Raw genomic sequence first — 22,769 nt, 5'->3', positions numbered from 1 at the left:
ATGTATCCAAAACTGGACCCAATATTCTGACTGCAAACTAATCAATGATTTGTATCGGTTTAAGCATCGTTTTGTTACTCTTTACATCCCCGCACTCACCCTAATGTCATTGACCTATATTGGCTTCCAGTCAGACGACGCTTCTACTTTAAGGTTCCCAGGCTGGTTTTCAAATCCATCCATTTGGGGGAGCCAGTGGCATAATGGTATTGTCACTGGACTGATATTCCAGAGACCTGGGTTCAAATTCCAACACGACAAATGGTGAAATTTGAATTCAATAGAAATCTGGAATTAAAGAAGTCTAATGATGACCATAAAACCATTGCTGATTGTTGTAAAAACCCATCTGGTTCACCAATGTCCTTTAGGGAAGGAAATCTGCCATCCTTACCTGGTCTGGCCTACATGTGACTCCAGACCCACAGCAATGTGGTTGATTCTTAACAAAAAAATGGTCTCTGAACAGGGGCAATTAGGGATAGGCAATAAATGCTGGTCTAGTCAGCGACAACCACATCCCATGAATGAATTTTTAAAAATTCTTCACCCTTCCACATCTCTACCATCTCTTCCAGTGCTATGCTCCTGCCACCACAATCCAAACACTTCCAATTCTGGACTCTTGAACATCCCCGATTTTTACCACTCCACCATTGGTGGCCACACCAACAGCTATCTGGGCCCCAAGCTCTGGGCCCAAATCTCTCTCTCCATTTAAAGGTGCTCCATTGCCTTACTGTCCTAATAGCTCGTGTGGCTCAGTATCAAATTTTGTTTGATAATGTTCCTATGAAGCATCTTGAACACTTTACTATATTGGAACATTTTACTATATTCAAGGCAAAATACAATACTAAATACAAATTGTTGTATTCCATGCCCTGATTTATAAAACCATTATCCCATATTATGTTAAAATGTCAACAACTTTAGCAGCCAGCTCTCTTTTTGAAAGATTTGTATTTCTAATCCCCCAAGTTCCTCTGCTCCAAGCTTTACAATGTAGTATACATTTCAGCCCAAAATACATTATCTCATTTCTCCACCATTATAACCTCAGTAGGAGAGGTACTTGGGCTTTAAAATGGGACACGGGTCAGTATACAATGTAACAGAAGCAGCCAGCTGAGTGACACATTAAATAGTACTTAGCACAGAAACAGGCCATTTGGGTTAACACTGGTCTATTCCAGTGTTTCTGCTCCATATGGGCCTCCCTCTCTTCATCTAACCCCATCTATATTTCCTTAGATTCCTTTCCCCCTCATGAGTTTATCTAGCTTTCCCTTAAATGCACCTTTTTAATCCCACACTGTTCAATTTTTCCTGGCAGATATGACCTCCAAGTTCAATATCATTCTACCAATGCAATAGTGGTTGGAGGGGTCTTTCATGCAGCCAGCAATGACCATTTCAGAATTTGGCTGATTTAAGGACGATTCCTGTAAGTTCAGGATAGTATTGAGAATGCTGAGCGACATTTGAGAGCAACTCAATTCCAAGCCAGCAGTATTAGTGAATTGCCAGCAGAAACACACACCTAAACACATACCCTTTCCACAAACCCAGTTGTCTGAAGGGAAGATGCAGTCCAAATATTGTGCATGTATGTCCTTCCCGCACATTTGAAACTAAAACAAGAAACCTTCATAAAATGTCAAATCAGAAAATGCGGAACATGCACCTCATATGATGCCAGTTTCATCAAGGTATCCAAATCCTCAAGACAATGGCACCTATCCAAGAACTTGTTTTTCCAAAGGCTTACCAAATAAGTCAATAACTTTTAATCAATACTTGAAACATTAATCTCAATTTCGTGCTCTCTCTCTCCCCGAAGATGCTGGCCAGTTTTTTTCCAGCACTTTTTCCCCCCTCTATTTTTGATCCATTGCTCCACATGTGTGAAGCACAAAAAGCACAGTCAATTGAAAGCAATGTGTCCTCCCTAGCCTGAGGCTGATCAGGCAATGTTTACCTATTCAAAATGTAACATGAAATAAAACTAAACTGGTTTCACACAAAGAGCCTGCCGATAAATGTTTTAAAAAAACACAAGGACTAAATTGATTACATTACACAACATGAAATCCAAACAATCTTTAAAAATATTTGAGACAACAAGGAGAAAGATCTTGGGCTGCAACATGTATAGTCAAGAACATTTCAGCAATGCAATTTCCCAATTAAAGTTGTTCATACAATCATTGGTCACAAATTAAATTCTCAGGCTTTATAATTCCATTCCTTCTTGCCCCATTCCCAAGTCCCCCACTTGCCAATACACATGGCAGCCCCTTCGTTCAATCACTCTCCAACATGTTCATCTTAATATTTGGTACATTTATAACAGCTGTCTTTCTTTCCCTCCACTTCAAGAGGAAAAAGAATTTGCACTTGTATAATGCCTTTCTGACTTGCAACATTAACTCTGTTTCTCTCCACAGGTGCTGTCAGACTTTTTTCTCTATTTGTTCTTCGGATGGGAGCTTTGCTAGCAAAGAATAAAAAAACAGTATTGAGGGAGCACTACATTGTCAGTTGTGCCATCTTTCAGATAAGATGTTAAACTGAGGTTCCATCTGCCTGCTCGGGTAGATGTAAAAGATCCCATTTTGAAGCAGGATGGGGAAGTTATCATTGGTGTCCTGGCTAATATTTATCCCTCAATCAACATCAAACAAAAATTATCCAGACTTTATCAGATTGCTGCTTGTGGAGCGCAAATTGGTTATGCATTTCCTACAATACAATAGTAAATACACTTCAAGAAGTGCTTCATTGGCTGTAAAGCACTTGGAGATCTGGTGGCCTCCTGCTTTTACAGACAAAGAGATCATAAGTTATTTGTTAGCATGTTGTGTTGTGCAGAATTTTTAAAAATAATTAATTTGCATGGAAAGATTAACTGTTGGATTTCTCCAAAGTACAATGTTTTAACTGTTTAGCAAGTTGATCAGATTCTGAAAAAAGGCAAGTGAAAATAGAGTGCAGCTCATCACCAGTTGATGCAATTGCTATTGGAGATTCAGACTCAAAACATAACTCATCACCTCCTCCAGACAACGATCACCCTGCTGGACACTTACCTCAGCCTGTTTTCATTCCAGATTTTCAGCATTTATAGCCATTTTTTCCACCACTACTTGTTTCTATCCATCGTTAAGTCCCTAACCACTTCCTGTGTTAATCCAAAGGATGCATTCACTTATCAAAGACTTTGGTGCATAATCAAACAGAGGTGGTCTTATTAGCCACTATCAACATCACTTGCCTAGAAGTTGACAGGATTTCTTTTATTGTTCTAAATAGCTATTTGCAGATATAGAACACAGCAAGACCTGGACAATATTCAGGCTGGGGCTCACATGCAGCATGAAAAGTGCCAGGCAATGATCATCTCCAACGAGAGAGAGAGAATCTAACCATCTCCCCATAACATTTAATGGCATTCCCAGCACCGAAATCTCACGATCAATATACAGGGGGCTACTATTGACTATAAACTGAACTGACCAGCCATATAAATACTGTGGTCACAAGGGCAGATCAGAGGCTGAGAACTCAGCTGTTTCCTCACAGGCATTACCCTGCTGAATCATCCCACCATCAAGATTTTTTTAAAAAAAGTCATTCACAGGATGTGGGCTTTGCTGGCTGGACCAGCATTTATTGTCCATCCCCTAGTTGCCCTTGAGAAGGTGGTGGTGAGCTGCCTTCTTGAACTGCTGCAGTCCCATGATTGTTGTAGGAGGAGTTTATTTTTATATATATTCCCTGAAGAACGTTTGGTTTCATTTGTCCTGAATTTGTTACTGGCTTCATATGAGGTGCATGTTCCACATTTTCTGACTTGACATTTTATGAAATTTTCTTGTTTTAGTTTCAGTTTCAAATGTGGGGAAAGGGCATGCTTGCACAATATTTGGACTGCATCTTCCCTGCAGACAAATGGGTTTGTGGAATGAGTGCCTGTCTCCCTAGGTGTGTTTCTCTGCTGGCAATTTAGTAGTACTACTGGTTTGGAATTGAGTTGCTCCCAGAAATGTCACTCAGCATTTTCGGTACTATCCTGAACTTACAGGAATGGTCCCTAAATTAGCCAAACTCAAATGCTCATTGCTGGCTGCGTGAAAGACCCCTCCAGCCACTATTGCACCAGCAGAATGACATTGAACTTGGAGGTCATACCTGTCAGCCTGGGATGAATATTAAAGATGCATTTAAGGGAAAGCTAGATAAACTCATGAGGGGGTGAGGAAGAGGAATCTAAGGAAATGTAGATGGGATTAGATGAAGATGGAGAAGGCCCATTTGGAGCAGAAATACCAGAACAGACCAGATAACTCTGTGGTCCTTCTAGGTGGTAGTGGTCATAGGTCTGGAAGGTGCTGTCCAAGGAGCCTTGGTGAATTCCTGCAGGGCATCTTGTAGATGTTACACAACTGCTGCTGCTGTGCATTGGTGGTGGAGGGAGTGAATGCTCATGGATGCGGTGCCAATCAACCGGGCTGCTTTGTCTTGGATGGTGTCAAGCTTCTCAAGTGCTGCAGGAGCTGCACTCATCCAGGTAACTGGGGAGTATTCCATCACACTCTTGACTTGTGCCTTGTAGGTGGCGGACAGGCTTTGGGGAGTCAGGAGTGAGTTACTCGTCGGACAGGCTTTGGGGAGTCAGGAGTGAGTTACTCGTCACAGGATTCCTAGCTTTTGACCTGCTCTTGTAGCAAGGGTATTTACAAGGCTAGTCCAGTTTAGTTTCTGGTCAGTGGTAACCCCCAGGATATTGATAGTGGGGGAATTCAGTGATGGTAATGCCGTTGAACATGATGGGGCGATGGTTAGGTTCTCTCTCGTTGGAGATGGTCATTGCCCAGCACCTGTGTGGTGCAAATGTTCTTTGCCACTTGTCAGCCCAAGCCTGGATATTGTCCAGGTCTTGCTGCATTTGGACACTGATTGCTTCCTTCAGTATGAGGAATCACAAATGGTGCTGAACCTTGTGCAATCATCAGCGAATATCCCCACTTCTGACCTTATGATGGAAGGAAGGTCATTAATGAAGCAGCTGAAGATGGTTGAGCTGAGGACACTACCCTGAAGAACTCCTGCAGTGATGTCCTGAAGCTGAGATGACTGACCTCCAACAACCACAACCATCTTCCCTTGTGCTAAGTATGACTCCAACCAGTGGAGAGCTTTCCCCTCTCCGATTCCCATTGGCTCCAGTTTTGCTAGGGCTCCTTGATGTCACACTTGATCAAATGCAGCCTTGGAGGTTACCACCGACCAGAAATTATACTAGACCAGCCATATTAATACTGCGTTTTTAAGAATGAGCCAGAGGCTGGGAATTATGCAGTAAGTGACTTAACCTCCTGACTCCTCAAAGTCTGTCCACCATCTACAAGGCACAAGTCAGGAGCTTAATGGAATGCTCTCCACTTGCCCCGATGAGTGAAACTCCAATAACACAAGAAGCTTGACACTATCCATGACAAAACAGCCTGCTTGATTGGCATCCCAACCACCCTAAATATTCATTCCCTCCACCACTAACATAGTGGCAGGAATGTGTACCACACATAAGATGCACTGTAGCAACTCACCAAGGCTCCTTCAACACCTTCCAAACCCACAACCTCAACCACCTAGAAGGACAAGGGCAGCAGACGCATAGGAACACCACCACCTGCAAGTTCCCCTCCAAGCCACACAACATCCTGACCTGGAACTATATCACTGTTCCTTCACTATCATTGGGTCAAAATCCTGGAACTCCCTTCCCAACAGCACTTATGGGTGTAATTACACCACATGGACTGCAGCAGCTCAAGAAGGCAACCTTCTCAAGGGCAGTTAGGGATGGGTAAATACTGGCCCAGCCAGCGACACCCACATTCCTTGAACAAAAAAACTATACAATGTTACAGCACGGTAAACTATTCAGCTCATGCTGAGTCTGTGTCTGCTCTTTTGAAGAGCAATTCAGTTAATCTCACACCCAGCTCTTTCCCCATAATCCCCATAATTCTTTTCGCCAAGTATTTACTGATTCCCTTCTGAAAATTACTAACGAAGCTGTATTCGCCAATTTATCAGGCTGTACATTTCAAATCCTAACCACTCTTTGTTTCATGTTGTCTCCAGTCCTTTTGGTCTCACTTTAAACCTGTGCCCTCTGGCTATCAAACCTTCAATAATTTGCAAGTTTCTGTATCAAAACCCTTCATGATTTAAAACTCTAACGCATGAACGTAAGAATTAGGAGCAGAGATAGGCTATTCAGCCCCTTCGAGTCTTCTCGGCTATTTAATAAGATCATGGCTGATCTGATTGTGGCCCCAAATCCACATTCCTACCTATCCCCCTTTGACTCCCTTGTTAGTCAAGAATTTAACTACCTCGGTCTTAAATATATTCAATGGCCCTACCCCCACTGCTCTCTGGGGAACAGAATTCCAAAGATGTTAACTCTCAAGGGAAATACATCTCTTCTCACCTCTGTCTTATATGGGCGACCCCTTATTTTTAAATTGTGTACCCTAGTTCTAGTCTCTCCGACGAGGGAGAACATCCTTTCAGCATCCACTCCGTCAAGCCCCCTCAGGATATTATATATGTTTCATCTATCCATCTCCTCTTAGCCTTCTCTGCTCTAAGGAGAACACATAAAAAGAACTTGGACGAGGTGGGAAAAAGGTATTCCGAATTTGGCAGGAAAAAAAATCTGTATCCACCCACCTGCAACCAATGGAAGTTCATTTGGCAAAATGTCACCTCAATATACGTGGGAATCAATGCATGCCATTAGGGATGAAGGAAAAAGCTCACCATCTCACGTGGTTCAACTGAAAAGTGCAACTATTCTTGTGGTGAATCATGCAGATTAGCAAGATTCCTGCTTCAATTCCCACCATTTTGTGGGTTCATCTCAAAAACAGCATATGGGACAGCATATGAAGGGCAGCACAAATTAAGCTAACTGTGCTCATACTAGATAAGTGTAAAAAAAAAAATGCAATAGCAATTACACTCTGCATTACTATGCAGTGGCCTCCTCTGGAAACTATGCATTGTATCCTAGTGGTTATGGCACTGGACTAGCAATCCAAAGATTTCGAGTTCAAAATCCACCATGGGAAATTGAATTAATTAAATGTGGCAATTTGTGGACTGGCACTAGAGTAAAGAAAAATACCATGAAAGCTGCTGGATAGCTCTTAAAAACCCAAACGATCTGTCAGCCTTACTACCTCCTCTGGCCCAAGTGCGACTTCAGTCCAACACTTAATACTTCAAGGCAACTAGAAATGAACCGTAAAGAGGAATTTTTCCAGGGCAGTTTAAAGTGGAACAGTTGAGTCAGGCGAGGGCATAATTTGACCAACTGGGAAGCTTCCCAAAACTGAACCATACTGGAATGGGAAAATGCTCCGCTCCAGTGGTACACTGCCGCTCAACTCCATGATCAAGGAACTAGCATGTCAACGTGTTTTGCTCTTCTCACGTATTGTAGCAATAAATACGGCATCTCAGTTTAGGATTTTCCCCAATTGTAACATCAACAGTAACCAGTTCTTTTTAATGAAGTTGCCATCAGCTTCAAGAACTGAAAATCTAAGTCCTCATTTTCCAAACAAACAGGTTGGCTTTTAATGAAGGGGTAACCTTCATTGAGAGTTTGGTGTTCAAAAAAAAATCTATCTGCAACGAAGTAACAAGAAATGTAATCACAGGCAATGCTCAGTTTTATCACAGTTCCATTTACTGGAGTAGAATATTATATCAAGAGAGAGGGGGACAAATTATTCCAGTCCCAATTACTTTCACCACAGTGATGGTGTGATTTGCATCAAAAGTACAATTCCACCTCAGGTACAGCTAGTGAAAAATTACCAACCCCACACCCCAGATTACACTTTGCCATCTCAGAGTTAAGCACTATATTTTAGTACATTCATTAATATCAGAGGTAATTTATCTCATCACATCTCTTGGCATTTTTTTCCTCCATGTAAACTAGCTAGTCTAATACCACTCTTGCTCATTTAAGTACTTATATTTTTTTTCTTTGCAAACAACTCATTCCCTTTTACAAGGAAATTATGAACTCTGCTTCAAGAATAGTTGTGGCAGAGAATTTCTCATTCTAACAACATTTAAAAAAATCCAGTGTTTCGTTCAATTCTTTTTGAGCATTGTTGAAAAAAGACAAGCTGTCAAAGCTTTTCATCTTGTACTCACCAGGGCAATTTGCAAAAATAATAAACGTAAAGGGAACGTATAGTTTATACTGCATGAGAAGAGAGTGATCAGTTGGCAAGTGGATTCTGATTGGTGGAGGTGTTGCCCTGAAGAATGCACCAGTTAACCAATGACTGAGTTTTGTTTTAAAAAGAATGACCTTAAATTTTTACCCTCATTATAATCTCATTGATCAGTCACAATAATCTTTCATAATCCCCAAGATCGTCATTGGATTGAGTTTACCTTATATGCTGTAGTGAAAAAACAGCTTATCCTCTCCAGTCTTTCAGAACAGCAACGGCCCCTTAGTTCCTGACAAACGTCCACGTGAACAGATACTGCATCTTTTCCATTATTTTTAATAATTCCTATAATTTGGTGCCAAAAACCGTATGTTATATTTCACCATATAAAACACAGGAAATATAACACCTGCCCTTCCCACCACCCAGGGACCTCAACATTCCTGGGTAAATCAGCCATTTAGTGTTCTATTTCCAAATTTGCCTAACTAAAGCTCAAGTATAGTAGTCTCTAGCTATAAAAGTGAGAATTTTATTCACCTTTTTACACTTAATGATTTATGCTGCCACTTTTAATGCTTGTGTCTAAATACTGTAGTACCTGTTTGTCTACTCCATTAAAGGTACATTTCTTATCTTTAATCTTGCTTCAGACTAAATTAAAACTCTATCTGCCGCTCATCTGCCCATTGTGCTCTATTATAGCCTTTCACAATTTTAACCCAAAAATTTATTGTACCCTCCCAATTTGCAACAATTGTAGATTTTTTCAGTACCCAAATCCAGTTATTTACATTTACAGTAAGTAAGAGCAGCTACAACATACGCCCACTGGAACATTACCAATTACTCTGCCATTCTGAGGCCAAACTTCCCTTTGGCCTCAATCTTCTTTACTTCAGTCATCCCTCTATCAGTCATAATCCAGTGGTCTGGATTAATGATCTGGAGATGCAAGTTCAAATTCCACAACAACAGCTGAGGAATTTAAGTCTGGTTAATAAATAAATCGGGAATAAAAAGCTAGGATCAGTAATGGTGGTCATGTAACTAAAGGATTGGCGTAAAAACCCATTAGTTCACTTCAATCCTTTAGAGCAATCTTTACTTGGTTTGGCCAACATATGACTTAAGACTTGTGACAATGTGGTGGACTCTTAAATGTCCTCCTTCGTGGCCTAGCAAGCCACTCAGTTAAGGGCAACTAGGGATGGCAATAAATCACCTTGCCAGCAATGCCTACATTGTGAATGAATATTTTTTAAAAACTGTCCTTAATCCAACTGCCACTTCCTTTGCAAATAGCATACATGATACCTTATCAAATTTTAAGAATCAATAACAGCCAGTTCCAACTTTTTTCCAAGGAATTCTATCTTCGCACAAAAACAAGATTATAATCACCTTTATAAACTTTTACAGTGTTGAGATATAAACAAAGTGTCAGAGGTAGTTGCACTCTCACATGAGAGAAGGAAATACGTTCAGGGTCCACTTCAGGTGCTTGATCAGATAATCTAGACCGATACGCACTGAGAGCTTTGTTGCACTGCTAGAGCTGCCAATCCTTCAAACGAGACATTAAGCCAAGGTCCTACTTCCCCTTTATTTCAGCATAAAAGATCCCGTGGCACCATGCCGATGCCCTGGGCAACATTTACCCCTCAACCAATACCAGCAAAAACAGGTCATCTGGTTATCATTCTCACTGCAGCATGTTGAACCTTTAAAGTACAAATTGGTTGAGGTTCCCTACATTACAAAATGTGACCAAATGTAAGTTGGGACTTCAGTGACTGCATAACGCTTTGCAACGTCCTTTGCAAGTTATGAACTTTCTTTTGGCTCACAGGAATTTTGGAAATTGGTTTCCATAACACCAAGTGCCCTGCTGGCTCAGCTGGTAGCCTCAGATTTTTTTTCTCCTCCTTTATCACACAAATGTAAACACATGCAAGCAATTGTACAAGCACATACTTATTTTCCAACAGAAGGAACCCCATCTGATTCTCCTTTTCCCTACTTTCCAACAGAAGGAACCCCCATCTGATTTTCCCTTTCCCTAGCTCAAAGGTCTCAAGCCTACTTAGAGTTCCCAAACTATCCCACAGCCCAAAGCTCAAGTTAGCTAACTTAACATATCAAGGTCTTGTGATCTATGCTGCTCAGTACAACACCAGGCATGTATTAACACATTCAACTATCAGAGAACTCCTGTCATTTAGATTTAATGACTTGCAAATGAGATTATTTCTGTTGTAACTAGGCCTGGAGTACAGTTCAGGAGTGTGATTTATTATTAAAAATAGACTACTCCACTGCCATATTTTGACTTCCACCATGCTGCCCTCCAGCTTAGTGCATCTGGCTTTGGGCAGAAGTAACATCACAACTCTCCATTATCCTCACGCATAATGCCATGGCATGGACCCACAATTAGTAAAGCAATAAACTAGCTCCTATCACGAACACTCGCAGATATACTGATCAGCCTCAACCCTATCCAGATTGCATTATTTCAGATACAAAGCTTTGTGAATCTTGACCAGTGCTAAATAAACAGGTTTCAGGACATGCACCTTCATCTCTCCTACATCAGTCCTGTAGATGTAAACAGCCTTGGCTATTTGAACTCCCAGCAATAAATTAACCTCTCCTAAACATAGGGCAGTCCAAAAGACAGTAATAAAGTGACTTGAAGAACTTCTACCTAAGGATGATCTTAGCTTCACATCATGTTGAGGTCATGATTGTTTATTTAGATCTTTTTCTGAAATGTTCTGTGCCAGATACCTCATGTTTAACGAAGTATCATCTTCTCTGGAGTTGGCAAATTATCCTTGGTATAGAAAATGTCTATTGTTCCTTCTTAATACAGAATTACTATTAGGGTCTTTTATCATCAATTTCTTACCATCTCCTCATTGCCTTAATATAATGCAAAGCTAGTTAAGCGAGGATGAGCTAAACCAAGACAGATAAGGACCATGGAATTCAACTCATCATGGGCACATCCAGAAGTGAGACCCTGGTATTTCAGAGGAAGGCAATAAATGGCCCTTGTCACAACAGCCGACTTACAAAAGGTGGAGATTGTATATCATATGGTCTTTTCCGAGGGATGGTCTGGGGTCCCAGCAGTACGTTGAATGGAGTGTAAACTTAACCTTAGTAAATCTGTACTGCAGTCTTGAGCACCAAATGCAACTTAATACCATCACTAAGCAAAACTCAGCTTCTGAGTTTTTCAGAGTTTCTCAGATTCTGCAAGACCATGATAATTCAGTCATTCCTGTGCCATAATAACATTGGCTGCTTTTACTTTTTGTAATTCACAATAAATTAGAACTGTGTTGACTAATCAGGTGTTAACCTATTAAGTAGCATTAGTTAATATATGAATGCCTAGCTGTATAATTGGTAACTTTGTAAATAGTAAGCAATTTACATTTCACGCAAATGTTGTATGGAGTAAATGATTTGCATTCGTCAACTATCAATAAGTTGAACTGGGATATGTGGGCAATTAAGAATATTGTAAACCCAAAGCAAGTGTTAGGATTCAATTACTTATAATCAATATTTATTTGCTGGATAAGGGGAAAGATTTAACTTGTTACTTTAACGTGTACATAATCCTTCTGAGTTTGGGCACATTTTATACCTATTTCATAGCATCTAGCATTAATCTAATGAACATCCCTACTAATTGAAAGGCTGACACTGAAACCCTATGAAAATCCAACAGAGGTTTATAGGATTTCAGGACTAAATCATTGAATTCTATTAAACTAATTTGAGAAAAATGTTCCTATTAAACAAAACTTTTAAAAAACAAACTATTTAAACAATCCTTATTTCTTATCCATCACTGCAACTCTCTATTCTAGAGTCTCAAGTGATTGTTAGATTGTAGTTTAATTTCAGCTAATTGGCTGTCATAAATTCATTACCAAACTGGATCACATCAGTTAAGTGCTGCTCCAGAGTCAATGGCCCAGATCTTCCGGTCTCCAGATCATCAGGGCCCCATAGAAGTCCTGATGTCTTCGTGGGACTTACTCAGGAAGTTTGGGGCAATTGTCTTGCTCTCTGAAAAAGTGTCTGATTCGGAGCTAAATTCAGAGATTTCAGACAGTTCCAACTTACTTGGCTGGATAGTTATCCAAGAAATGTTGGAAAAATCCTAGTCCAACTCCTGGAGAACAATTCAACTGACACCCGACACCCCCCGCAAACCACCCGATTATCCCCACAACCCAACTCCCCCCACCCCCTCTGACCTGACTGCTCCTCTCATCCTGACCCAAGACAGAGAAGTTTGCGGGCCTTTAAATGTTTACTAGAATACAGCAGCTAGTGCCATAAAAAAAAAGGGGGGGGGGGGGGATGGCGGCAGGGTGGGGTAGCTTTGGCGCAGATTCTCTTTCCTGCTCTCCACAAGGATTCCTGCACTGAGGGAGTTCTGCAGGATCCTCCATTGGGAGTTGAAGCCTTTTCAACACATGCAAGTGGGTAATTCTCTATCCATCAGAGTCCGCACAGGGATTCTGACTCTGATCGGAAGGTTTGGGCCAACAGCGAGTGAAAAATGACCGAACATCAAATTCATTGATTTCACTTCCAGGCCCCAGGGTAATACATCTGGAACCCCCGCTCCAAGAAATTCCCAGGTAAGGACTGCACAGCAATTTCCCACTTCCCACCCGCACTAGGCATGACTTCTCCCTCCCACCAACCTCCGCCATCTCCAGCTAAGCCCAACTTTTCACCCCCCCCCCCCCCCCCCCCCAAATCCCGTCCCCCCGTCCCCCACCCGTCCCCCACCCCGGAAATGCCTACATAGCCTAAGAAATCAAAACAATGGCTTTGGCTTTCTCAATATTTTATTTAATTAGAGGACATTTCTTCTCATCCAGTACTAGATGCTGTCTGCCAATTGACAGTGGAGTGGTGGAGGGATGCCGATACATAAACATTGACCAAAACATTGCAGAGAACTCCCCTGGTCTTCTTTGAGGACTGTCATAAGATCTTTCAGCGCTGCTAGAGTGGGCAGATGGGATTTTGGTTCAACGTCTCAACCAAACAGCACCTCCAATAGTGCAGCTTATCTTTTGGTCCTTTTGCAATACAATAAATATATTAAATGTCTGTGTTTATCATGCAGAGTAAACAGTAAAACTTTGGCCTTTTATTTTCTTCTAGTACCAAGTAAAGCTTAAAAACATTTCTCAGTGTCAATTTTGACTTACATGGTCATATGGGCTTGAAAGGCCCAAATGGTTTTAATTGGTTCAATTTGTGTCACAATTCTGATCTTGATTTTTCACCAAGTACTCATTTTTCAGGTTTTTTTGCTAGTGTAGCTCAAACGGTCAATCTGAATAGGCAGAAGTATGCAGTGGTAATATTCCTCAGTCTAAAAAGATGCTGAGCCCTTTTTCAAACTCCCAACAAAAAAAAAATGCAGCATTTTAACCAGAATTTCAGTAAAACATAATAATAAGCATCTGAAATTTGGATCCACTTGAATTGTGAAAAACCCTGAGGAATATAATTACAGATTTTGTCTTTTGAAATTTGGGTTGTACCTGTATCTGGGAAAAAAAACCTTCTGAGCTGTAATACAAATAAAGTGAAGTGATGGTTCTTGCAAATCCATTACCAGTGCAGGCAATTTTTGGAGCAACTTAAATTAATAAAAATGAAAGCATATTGGTTTAAATATTATTTCGCTCATCGGTAACAATCTTCTCAAGAAGCAAAGCTACAACACTGATGTGCACAGAACTCTTCCAGCTGATGGAGTAAAAGCAGAATCAGAAGGTCACAGGCTCCAGCTCCACTCAAGACAGCAGCGCATCATTTCAGTTGACATTTAGTTGAGGGGCTACTGCATTGTTGGAGCTGCCATCATTTAGATGAGGTCGCTACTGCCTGTTGTCAGTAAATCCCCATCTATTTGGAGAAAGGAATTCTCCCAACAGCCTAGCCAGCAGCTCAATAGACAACACCAAAAAAAACCCCTGCCCAGTCACCTGATTTTGTTGTATGCAAAATGGCTTCTGTCTTTGCCTGCATCACCAGGAGTAATTCTATTCCATGAGTGCTCTGCCTGCGTCTTACAGGGTTGAATTTAGTCGAGCTTCTGACTAAATGTCCTCTAATTAAATAAAATATTGGGAAAACCAAAGTCATTTTGTATCAGTGGTGGTTTTGCCATTGCCTTCTACTCTCTGAGGCAGGCCCCAAGTCTACCCCTCAGCCGCAATGGGAATCAAATACGTTGGCGTTATTCTGAACTACAACTGCACTTCAAAAATATACTGGGAGGACTTTCAACACAAAATGCTTTATAAAAATGTATAAATGTATTTATCATTTGTGCAATCTCCACAATTTCAGAACAAGTCACTTACTCTCACCATGTCAGAGGAATTAAGTCATCTGAAGCTCAACTAAATTCAACCCTGTAAAGATGCAAAATGGAAAAGTACCAGTGTAGCCCTATTCCTTTCATGGTTTTGGTCCTCAATGAAGTACTTAAATGACAAAATGTATATTTACTTCAGTGCCTGTAATGTAGGAACAGTGCATTGGTTTGTAATTTCAATAATTTTAATTTAACATTACCTCTCCTTTAATAATTGGTCTACCACTCCCTTGTTACCTGCTGAATTTGTTTTCTGTTTTTGTTATACGAATATACAAAAAAAGGAGCAGGAGTAGGCCTTTCAGCCCCTCAAGTCTGCTCCACCATTTAATAAGATTATGGCTGATCCGAAATAAATCTGGAGTCTGCATCCCAAACCTACCCCCTATAACCTATCACCCTCTTGCTTACCAAGTAACTATCCACCTCTGCCTTAAAAATATTCAAAGATGCTGCTTCCACCATCCTTGCAGGAAGAGTGTTCCAAAGACTCAGGGCCCTCAGTGAAAAAAATTCACCTCACCTCTATTTTAAATGGATGACCCTTATTTTTAAACAGTGACCCCTAGCTCTAAATTTTTCCACAAGAGGAAACATCCTCTCCACATCGACCCTGTCAAGACCCCTCAGGGTCTTGTATGTTTCAAACAAGTTATCTCTTACTCTAAAATTCCTAGCTTGAACACTACCACCTGGAAGTTCCCTTCCAAGTCGCTCACCATCCTGATTTGGAAACATATTGCCATTCCTTCACTGTCACTGGGTCAAAATCCTGGAACTCTCTCCCTAACAGCACTGTGGATATACCTACACCACATGGACTGCAGCGGCTCAAGGCAGCAGCTCACCACCACCTTCACAAGGGCAACTAGGGATGTGCGATAAATGCTGGCCCAGCCAGCGAAGCCCACATCCCATGAATGAATTCTTTAAAAACCCTTTCCTCATAAGGCAACCAGCCCATTCCATGCATTAATATGGTAAGTCTTCTCTGAACTGCTTCCAACACAGTTACATTCTTCCTTAAATAATATTACTACATGGTTATGTGTTTGTCTTATTTTAACCTGATTACCTGGCCCATGTAGGAATTTTTCAATGCAAGGCACACTGCAATTCAACTTTTGGATTGCGAGTGTGTTTCTTGAGTAAAATATTATTGTTATAAATACAATTTGGCTCGTTCTTGCATTCATTCAGACCATACCAACTTTATACTGGATATGCTCTGAGTAACTGATCTCTTTCACACACATACAGTCCAAAAATTACCATTTGAGCAAGTTGCTATAGGGCACAAAGGCTTGGGTTGCTTCATGTTGGTTTAAGAGTATGAGGGAAGCTATTATAAATATCAGAATTATTGCACGCAGTTACAGTAAATCATAAAACGGGCTGCCCTGAAGTTTAATGGCAATTTTAGCAATCCTTGAGTTTTTATTTTATAATTTAACAGATCTTAGTATTTCATGTACGCAGACACAGCACGTTGGGATTGCACACCATAAGGGCCTTAAACAAGATTAGGTAGCGCAACTTTAAAGTTTTTCAATATACCCGCGGTGGGGGGGAATCTGCTCGGATCCAACCTACTTGAGAGACCGACAGCTGCTGGGCCAGCCAGAGAGAGAACACAAGTAAGCACTGTTAATAAAGACCCAATAGACAAGGGCCCGGAAGGCGGGAACTCAACTGCTCCCGAGTTTGGTTCGTCTTGTGCATAACGTTCAAAACGTGGTTTTAAACACTTTTCACAATACCTCCAGGGAGCGTCACCAAAACCGCGCAATCCAAGTCCCACCCGATGGACAAAAAGACACGAGTCTCAAAACAGCACAAAAACAAAGATCAATTCAAAAACACAAACAAGGGTAAATAAATCAGAACCAAATCATCTCCACCCTCCTCCCTGGATGTGTCTTTTTTTTTAAAAAAGTATTTTCAGGACACGATTCTTTAACAGGAAAGAAATTTCCTTTCTTTTCTTCAAAAAAGAAACAGGAGAGACAAACAGCACCACAATTGTCAAATTACGTAAAATAACTATAGTCTGCAAAGAACATGCATTTAATTAGTGTTTATGTAGTGTAAGTTTCTATAACCGTGCTAACGGCCCATGTGGAAAACGGCAGGAAAAAGTGCAAGTTTAAGCGAATCTGAGACTGTAAAGTTGCCTTAAGCTGTTTTTTTTTGTGAACAATGAGGAGAGAAAATACTTTGTTAAAAGAGCTTATACAACCCACCCAAAATTAGGTTAATACATCTAGGAGCTGCAGCTTCATGCTCATCCTGGCAGGATTTTCAAAAACGTAAGAAAATAAAAATTAAAGGTGAGTTTTAAACTATTAATCATTCCTGGAATCAATTCTAAACCTATTTCGTATATTTAATAAACCCCTTTTTGATAAACACCACTGGTTGTACATACAAAATTCCAATCGTCTTTTTCTTGTCGAGAAAGGATTGAACAGATTATCACCAGAATAAAACAAAAATGGTATTTTGCAATTAATAAGTGAAACAGTCTACACACAAATAAAAAAATACAAGACTCGTGCTTCTTTGAGCAGATTTACCTCCCTCCAAAACAAACGTTAGCGAAAACGAAAGACACTCCCCTAAACGTGTCGAATGCCAAAATACAGGCCCCATTCCCCCTTAAAAACCCCATGGCCGTTAGAAAGCAAAGTGCTCCACTTACCTAATGGTTGCAAATCCCTCCTCGAGATTCTCCTGAATTGAGCTACAATTTATCCCCGAAGAGGAATTGAATTTTTTTTAAAAAGCTGCCCTCCAATTCTGGAACAATATAGAAAGTCTCTTTGGTCTTCAATAAGAAGTGCTCTCTTGGCAAGTTATCCCAATAATGATGATATAATATATATATATATATTCTCCTCTCGTGTCTCGCGTGCTGTTTTTTTCTTTCTCTCCTCTCTTACAAAGCTGGAGTTGAAAATAAATTAATCTTTAGATGTGCACAAACTTAAGAGAATGGATTTTCTCTCTCTCTCTTTTAATCTCCCAGTGAATCTGAAAGCTTTAAAAAAACGTAGCAGGATGCTTTATTAAATAAAAACGTAGCTATAGCTCCTGGAGTGACTGGGAAGCTTTTTCACTGCTGCTCGTCTTTTCCCTCACACAAAAAATCTAACAACCGGTTGCAACCAGTTCTCACTGGGAGATTCCATCTTCATGTAGCCAGCCGGAAAAAGACGGAAATACACGAACCACCACCGAAAGCTTCGCCACTTAAATCCTTTTATTTTTCAGAAAACAAATCCTGCCTGCTAAACACGTTTATTATTATTGTCCAACGTTTGGATGCTTTCATTTATTTTATCCATCCCCCAAAAACTGATTTGTTACAATTTATGAGTTAGGTGTTTTTTTTAAACAAAATCCACACCCCCATTTCACAACCAACGCCTGCTGAAAATACATTTTTGCATCTATTGTAATACGAATATGTATTTTTTTTTACAAGGGTACAATTCACTTCATATATTCCTACATGATGCATTTGGATACAACTGATTGTGCGGATGGGAGTTAATTTGTTATTTTTCAGTCACAGGTTTAGTTACATTTTTACCGCGCTGCTGGCGGATACATTGTAGCAATCGCCTCAGAATTTCACAGATGCAGACTATGTTTTTCAGTAATTCTTACTGGGGTGGGATTACTTGGCTTTTTAAAAATATATATATATAATTATATACGTATATCTAGTCTGTTCCAGTTTCATCCACTCTTCACTATCTCTTGCTCCACCCGCGCAATCTATATAAGGTAACCCCCGCCCTCTCCGAGTCTTACTCATGAATGGGACTCACGTCACGAATAACGCATAAAATGATTTTATAATGTAACTTCATTGCAAGGTTGGGGAGGGAGGGGGTGATTGGCCATCCAACCTATTGTGAAAGGCTTTCTTTCTGCTTTCCTTCACCCCCCACGCAGGCGTTTGTTTGCGATTGATCAGAAGTTTGTGCAGATCGAGAAAAGGACGTCCACTCTCACCTGCTGCAGTGGAAAAGGAGCGTTTGATTGTGGGTTATTTTGTGTGGAGTTACTTCTTGTTGCTCAAACACAGACACACACACACACACAAACCGGGCACGCCCCCCAGAGATACCAACCGTCCCGTATTGTCCTGGAGGCTTCGGGAATTAATCCCGTTGCAGAATGCTGCAAGCAAACAGAGGCATTAATTTAAAAACCTGTTTGTTTTTTTTTTCATTTTCTTTGACTACTTTTAGTTATAAAAAATATTGGCAATGACTGACTGGGTGGGGTTGGGCACCATGAGCCACACAACCACACGCACAGACAACCCTTCACCGCGTGTGCTGGGATGAAAGTATTGTACCAAGTACAACTTTTGGCCTTTTTTGTGCATCCTTGTCTTCGTTCAAATATGTTTTGATACGTTAATGGACCAGTTTTTTTTAAACGCACGCATTCAAGAACAATGTTTTCTTTATGCATCAATCAAAATTACCCCTCTGATGGAAATGAAATGAGAGATCTATATTTTTGCATGGAATGTATTGTCTATTTAAACTGAACCTGTGATGTTGATTTATATATTCAATTGTAATCAAAATTAGCTAGCATATGAGATATTTTCATTAAAGTATCTTACTTCCACCTTGCATTAAACCTGTGCGGGAGTCCCAAAAAATAAACTTGCCCTTCTAGTCCCTGAACTTGCCCCAATTTTAACTCAGTGGGTAGTACTCGGCCTTCTGAGTCACAAAGTTTTGTGTTCATTCTCAGGACTTGACCACAAAATCTAGGCTGACACTCCAGTGCCAGTATTGAGTGACTGCTGCCCAGTTGGAGTTGCTATCTTTCGGATGAGACATTAAAGCAAGGCCTTGTCAAAAACCCAAGAAGAACAGGAGAGCTCTTCCCAGCCTTGTGACCAATATTTATTCATCAACCAAACCTAAAAACAGATGATGCAGTTGTTATCCAATTGATATACGTGGGACCTTACCGTCTGTAAGTGCTTTGAGAGCTCCTGAGGTAATGGAAGCCATTATATATACGCAAGTCTTTCTTACTTGCCTGCTGACCTGGTTCACTAATTAATCAAATATATCTCTTTAAAGCATCCTCTGAGGCAACTCTTCGTGAAGTTGAGAAAGCCCCAGTTAATCTATTTTTCTATAACTCCTCCCTTTAACATTGGAAGCTCCTCTACCCCCTCTAGGCATATGTTGGGTAGAAAGAAAGAACTGATTTATATATATTTTGTTATTCATTCATGGAATGTGGGCAAGGCCAGCATTCAATGCCCATTCCTAAATTACTTTACAGCAAGTGCTGAACTGGCTTCTTGGAGTGCTGCAATCCATCACACGCAGACTGCCGTTAGGTAAGGAGTTCCAGGGTTTTGACTCAGTGACGGTGAAGGAATGGTGAAGGATGGCGTGTGACATGCAGATAAACTTGCCGCTGATGGTGTTCCCAAGTGCCTGCTGCTCTTTTCTTATGGGTGGTAAAGATGGGGGATTTGGAATGTGCTGTTGAAGGATCCTTAGTGAATTGCTGCAGTGCACCTTGTATACAGTACGTCCTGCTGCCACTTTGTGCCAGTGGTTAACTGCTTTATCCTGGACAGTGTCAAGTGTCTTGAGTATTGTTGGAGCTGCACTCATCCAGGCAAGTAGATAGTATTCCATCACTTGTGACTTGCAGATTGAGGAAAGGTTTTGGGGAGTCAGGAGGTGAGTTACTCACCACAGAATTCCCAACCTCTTTCCTGCTCTTGTAGCCACAGCGTTTATGTGGCTTGTCCAGTAAAGTTCCAGATAATGGTGATCTCCAGAATGATGAAGATCTTAAATTTAGCGATGGTAATGGGAGATGGTTAGACACTTGTTTCTTGGAGATTGTCATTGCCTGGCACTAGTATAGCATAAATGTTACTTCTCATTTATCAGCCCAAGCTTCTCTCAAACCAGTCCAGGTCTTACTGCATATGGGCATGGACTGCTTCAGTGTCTGAGGAGTTCCAAATGGAACTGACATTGTGCAATCATCAACGAACATCCCTATGTCTGACTATATGATGGAGGAGAAAGTCATTGATGAAGCAGCTGAAGATAGTTTTTTATATCATGTGGAGTGAATCAAATCAGCTGAAGACTGGCACCGGTGATGCTGGGGTCCTCAGCAGGAGGCCGAGATGGATCATCCACTTGGCACTTCTGGCTGAACATGGTTACCAATGCTTCAACTTGTCTTTGGCACTTTAGCAGTCAAGTACTGGGATCTGCCATCATTGAGAGCAGGAATGCTCATTGAGTCTCATCCTCCCACTAGTTGTTTAGTTGTCTACCATTATTCATGACTGGGTGTGGCAGAACTGCAAATCTTTGATCTATCCTTGCTTGAGAGATCACAAGCTGCTTCTGCTGTTTAGCATGCATGTAGTTCTGTGTTATAGCTTCATCAGATTCGTACCTCATTCTTAGTACACCCTCCGCATTGAACCAGGGTTGATCATCTGACTTGATGGTAATGGTAGATTGAGGGATATGATGGATCATGAGCGTACGGGTTGTGGCAGAAAACAATTCTGTTCCTGCTGACAACCCACAGCACATCATGGTTGCTCAGTTTTGAGTTGCTAGATCTGTTCTGAATCTATCCTATTTAACATAGTCATATGTCCACACAACACAATGGAGGTGTGCTCAGCGTGAAGATGGAACTCTGTCTCTATAAGGACTGTAAGGTCGTCAGCCCTACCAATATTGTCATGGGTAGATATATCTGCGACAGGTAGTTGGTAAGGATGAGATCAAGCAAGTTTTTTTCCTTCAAATTGGTTCTCTCACCACTGGTCGCAGGACCAGTCTGGCAGATATGTCCTTCAGGTCTCAGTCAGTGGTGGTGGTATCGAATGCTCTTGGTGATGGGCATTGAAGTATCTCACTGAGAGTACATTCTGTGCCCTTGCTACCCTCTGTGCTTCTTTCAATTGGTGTTCAACCTGGTAGAGTACTGATTCATTACCTTAGAGAGGGCAATATGTGATAATCAGCAGAAGGTTTCCTTGCCCATGTTCAACTTGATGCCATACGGACATATAAGTTAGGAGCAGGAGTAGGCCACTCAGCCCTTCGAGCCTGCTCTGCCATTCAATAAGGTCATGACTATCCTGATTGTAACCTCCCACCTGCACTCGATAACCTTTCACCCCCTTGTTTATCAAGAATCTATCTACCTCTGCCTTGAAAACACTTAAAGGCTCTGTTTCCACTACCTTTTGAGGAAGGGAGTTCCAAAGACTCACTACCCTTTGAGAGAAAAACATTCTTGCCATCTCTATCTTAAATGGCCAACCCCTTATTTTTAAACAGTGACCCCTAGTTCTAAATTCTCAAATGAGGAAACATCCTCTCCACATCCACCCTGTTAAGACCCTTCAGGATCTTAAAGGTTTCAATCAAGTCGCCTCTTACTCTTCTAAGCTCCAGCAAATACAAGCCCAGCCTGTCCAATCTTTCCTCATAAGGCAACCCACCCATTCTTGTTATTAGTCTAGTAAACCTTCACTAAACAGCTTCTACTGCATTTATATCTTCCTTAAATAAGGGGACCAATACTGTACACAGCACTCCAGATGTAGTCTCACCATTATCCTGTACGTCTGAAGCATAACCTCCTACGAGATTTCAAGGTTGAGGACTCCCGGGGCAGTTGCCTCCCAACTGTATGTCACTATGCTGCCACCTCTGGTGGGTCTGCCCTGCTGTTGGGGTAGGACATGCCCAGGGATGGTGATGGAGGAGTCTAGGATGTTGGCTGTAAAGTATGATTCGGTGAGTCAGCCTATTGTTTGAATAATCTATGGGACAGCTCTCCCAATTTTGATTCCAAAGAGGATTTTACAGGGTTGATTAGGTCTGCCTTTGTTGTTGCTGATGCCTTGGTTGATGCCTGGTGTTCCTTCCAGTGTTGTTCTTACTCAACTTTTTCATAGTGACTAGATACAACTGAGTGGCTTGCTAGGACATTTCAGAAGGCAGTTAAGAATC

General features: G+C 41.1%; 1 protein-coding gene across 3 annotated transcripts in view; it reads right to left on the bottom strand.

The window, feature by feature from the left end:
- Positions 1–17,867, bottom strand: part of LOC121292285 (exportin-1-like) — a 58,057-nt gene extending 40,190 nt beyond the window's left edge. For 2 of the 3 annotated variants that reach the window (XM_041214133.1, XM_041214134.1), the window contains exon 1: positions 17,414–17,867. The gene's annotated coding sequence lies outside the window, so the exon portion shown is untranslated. Of the gene's footprint in view, positions 1–8,496; positions 8,616–17,413 lie in introns of those variants that run through there. The other variant, XM_041214135.1, reaches the window with a different exon arrangement.
- Positions 17,868–22,769: the final 4,902 nt, after the last annotated feature.

This window comes from Carcharodon carcharias, chromosome 20 (assembly GCF_017639515.1).
Source record: "Carcharodon carcharias isolate sCarCar2 chromosome 20, sCarCar2.pri, whole genome shotgun sequence".
Classification (NCBI taxonomy): domain Eukaryota; kingdom Metazoa; phylum Chordata; class Chondrichthyes; order Lamniformes; family Lamnidae; genus Carcharodon; species Carcharodon carcharias.
This window is presented reverse-complemented; position numbering and strand designations above follow the sequence as displayed.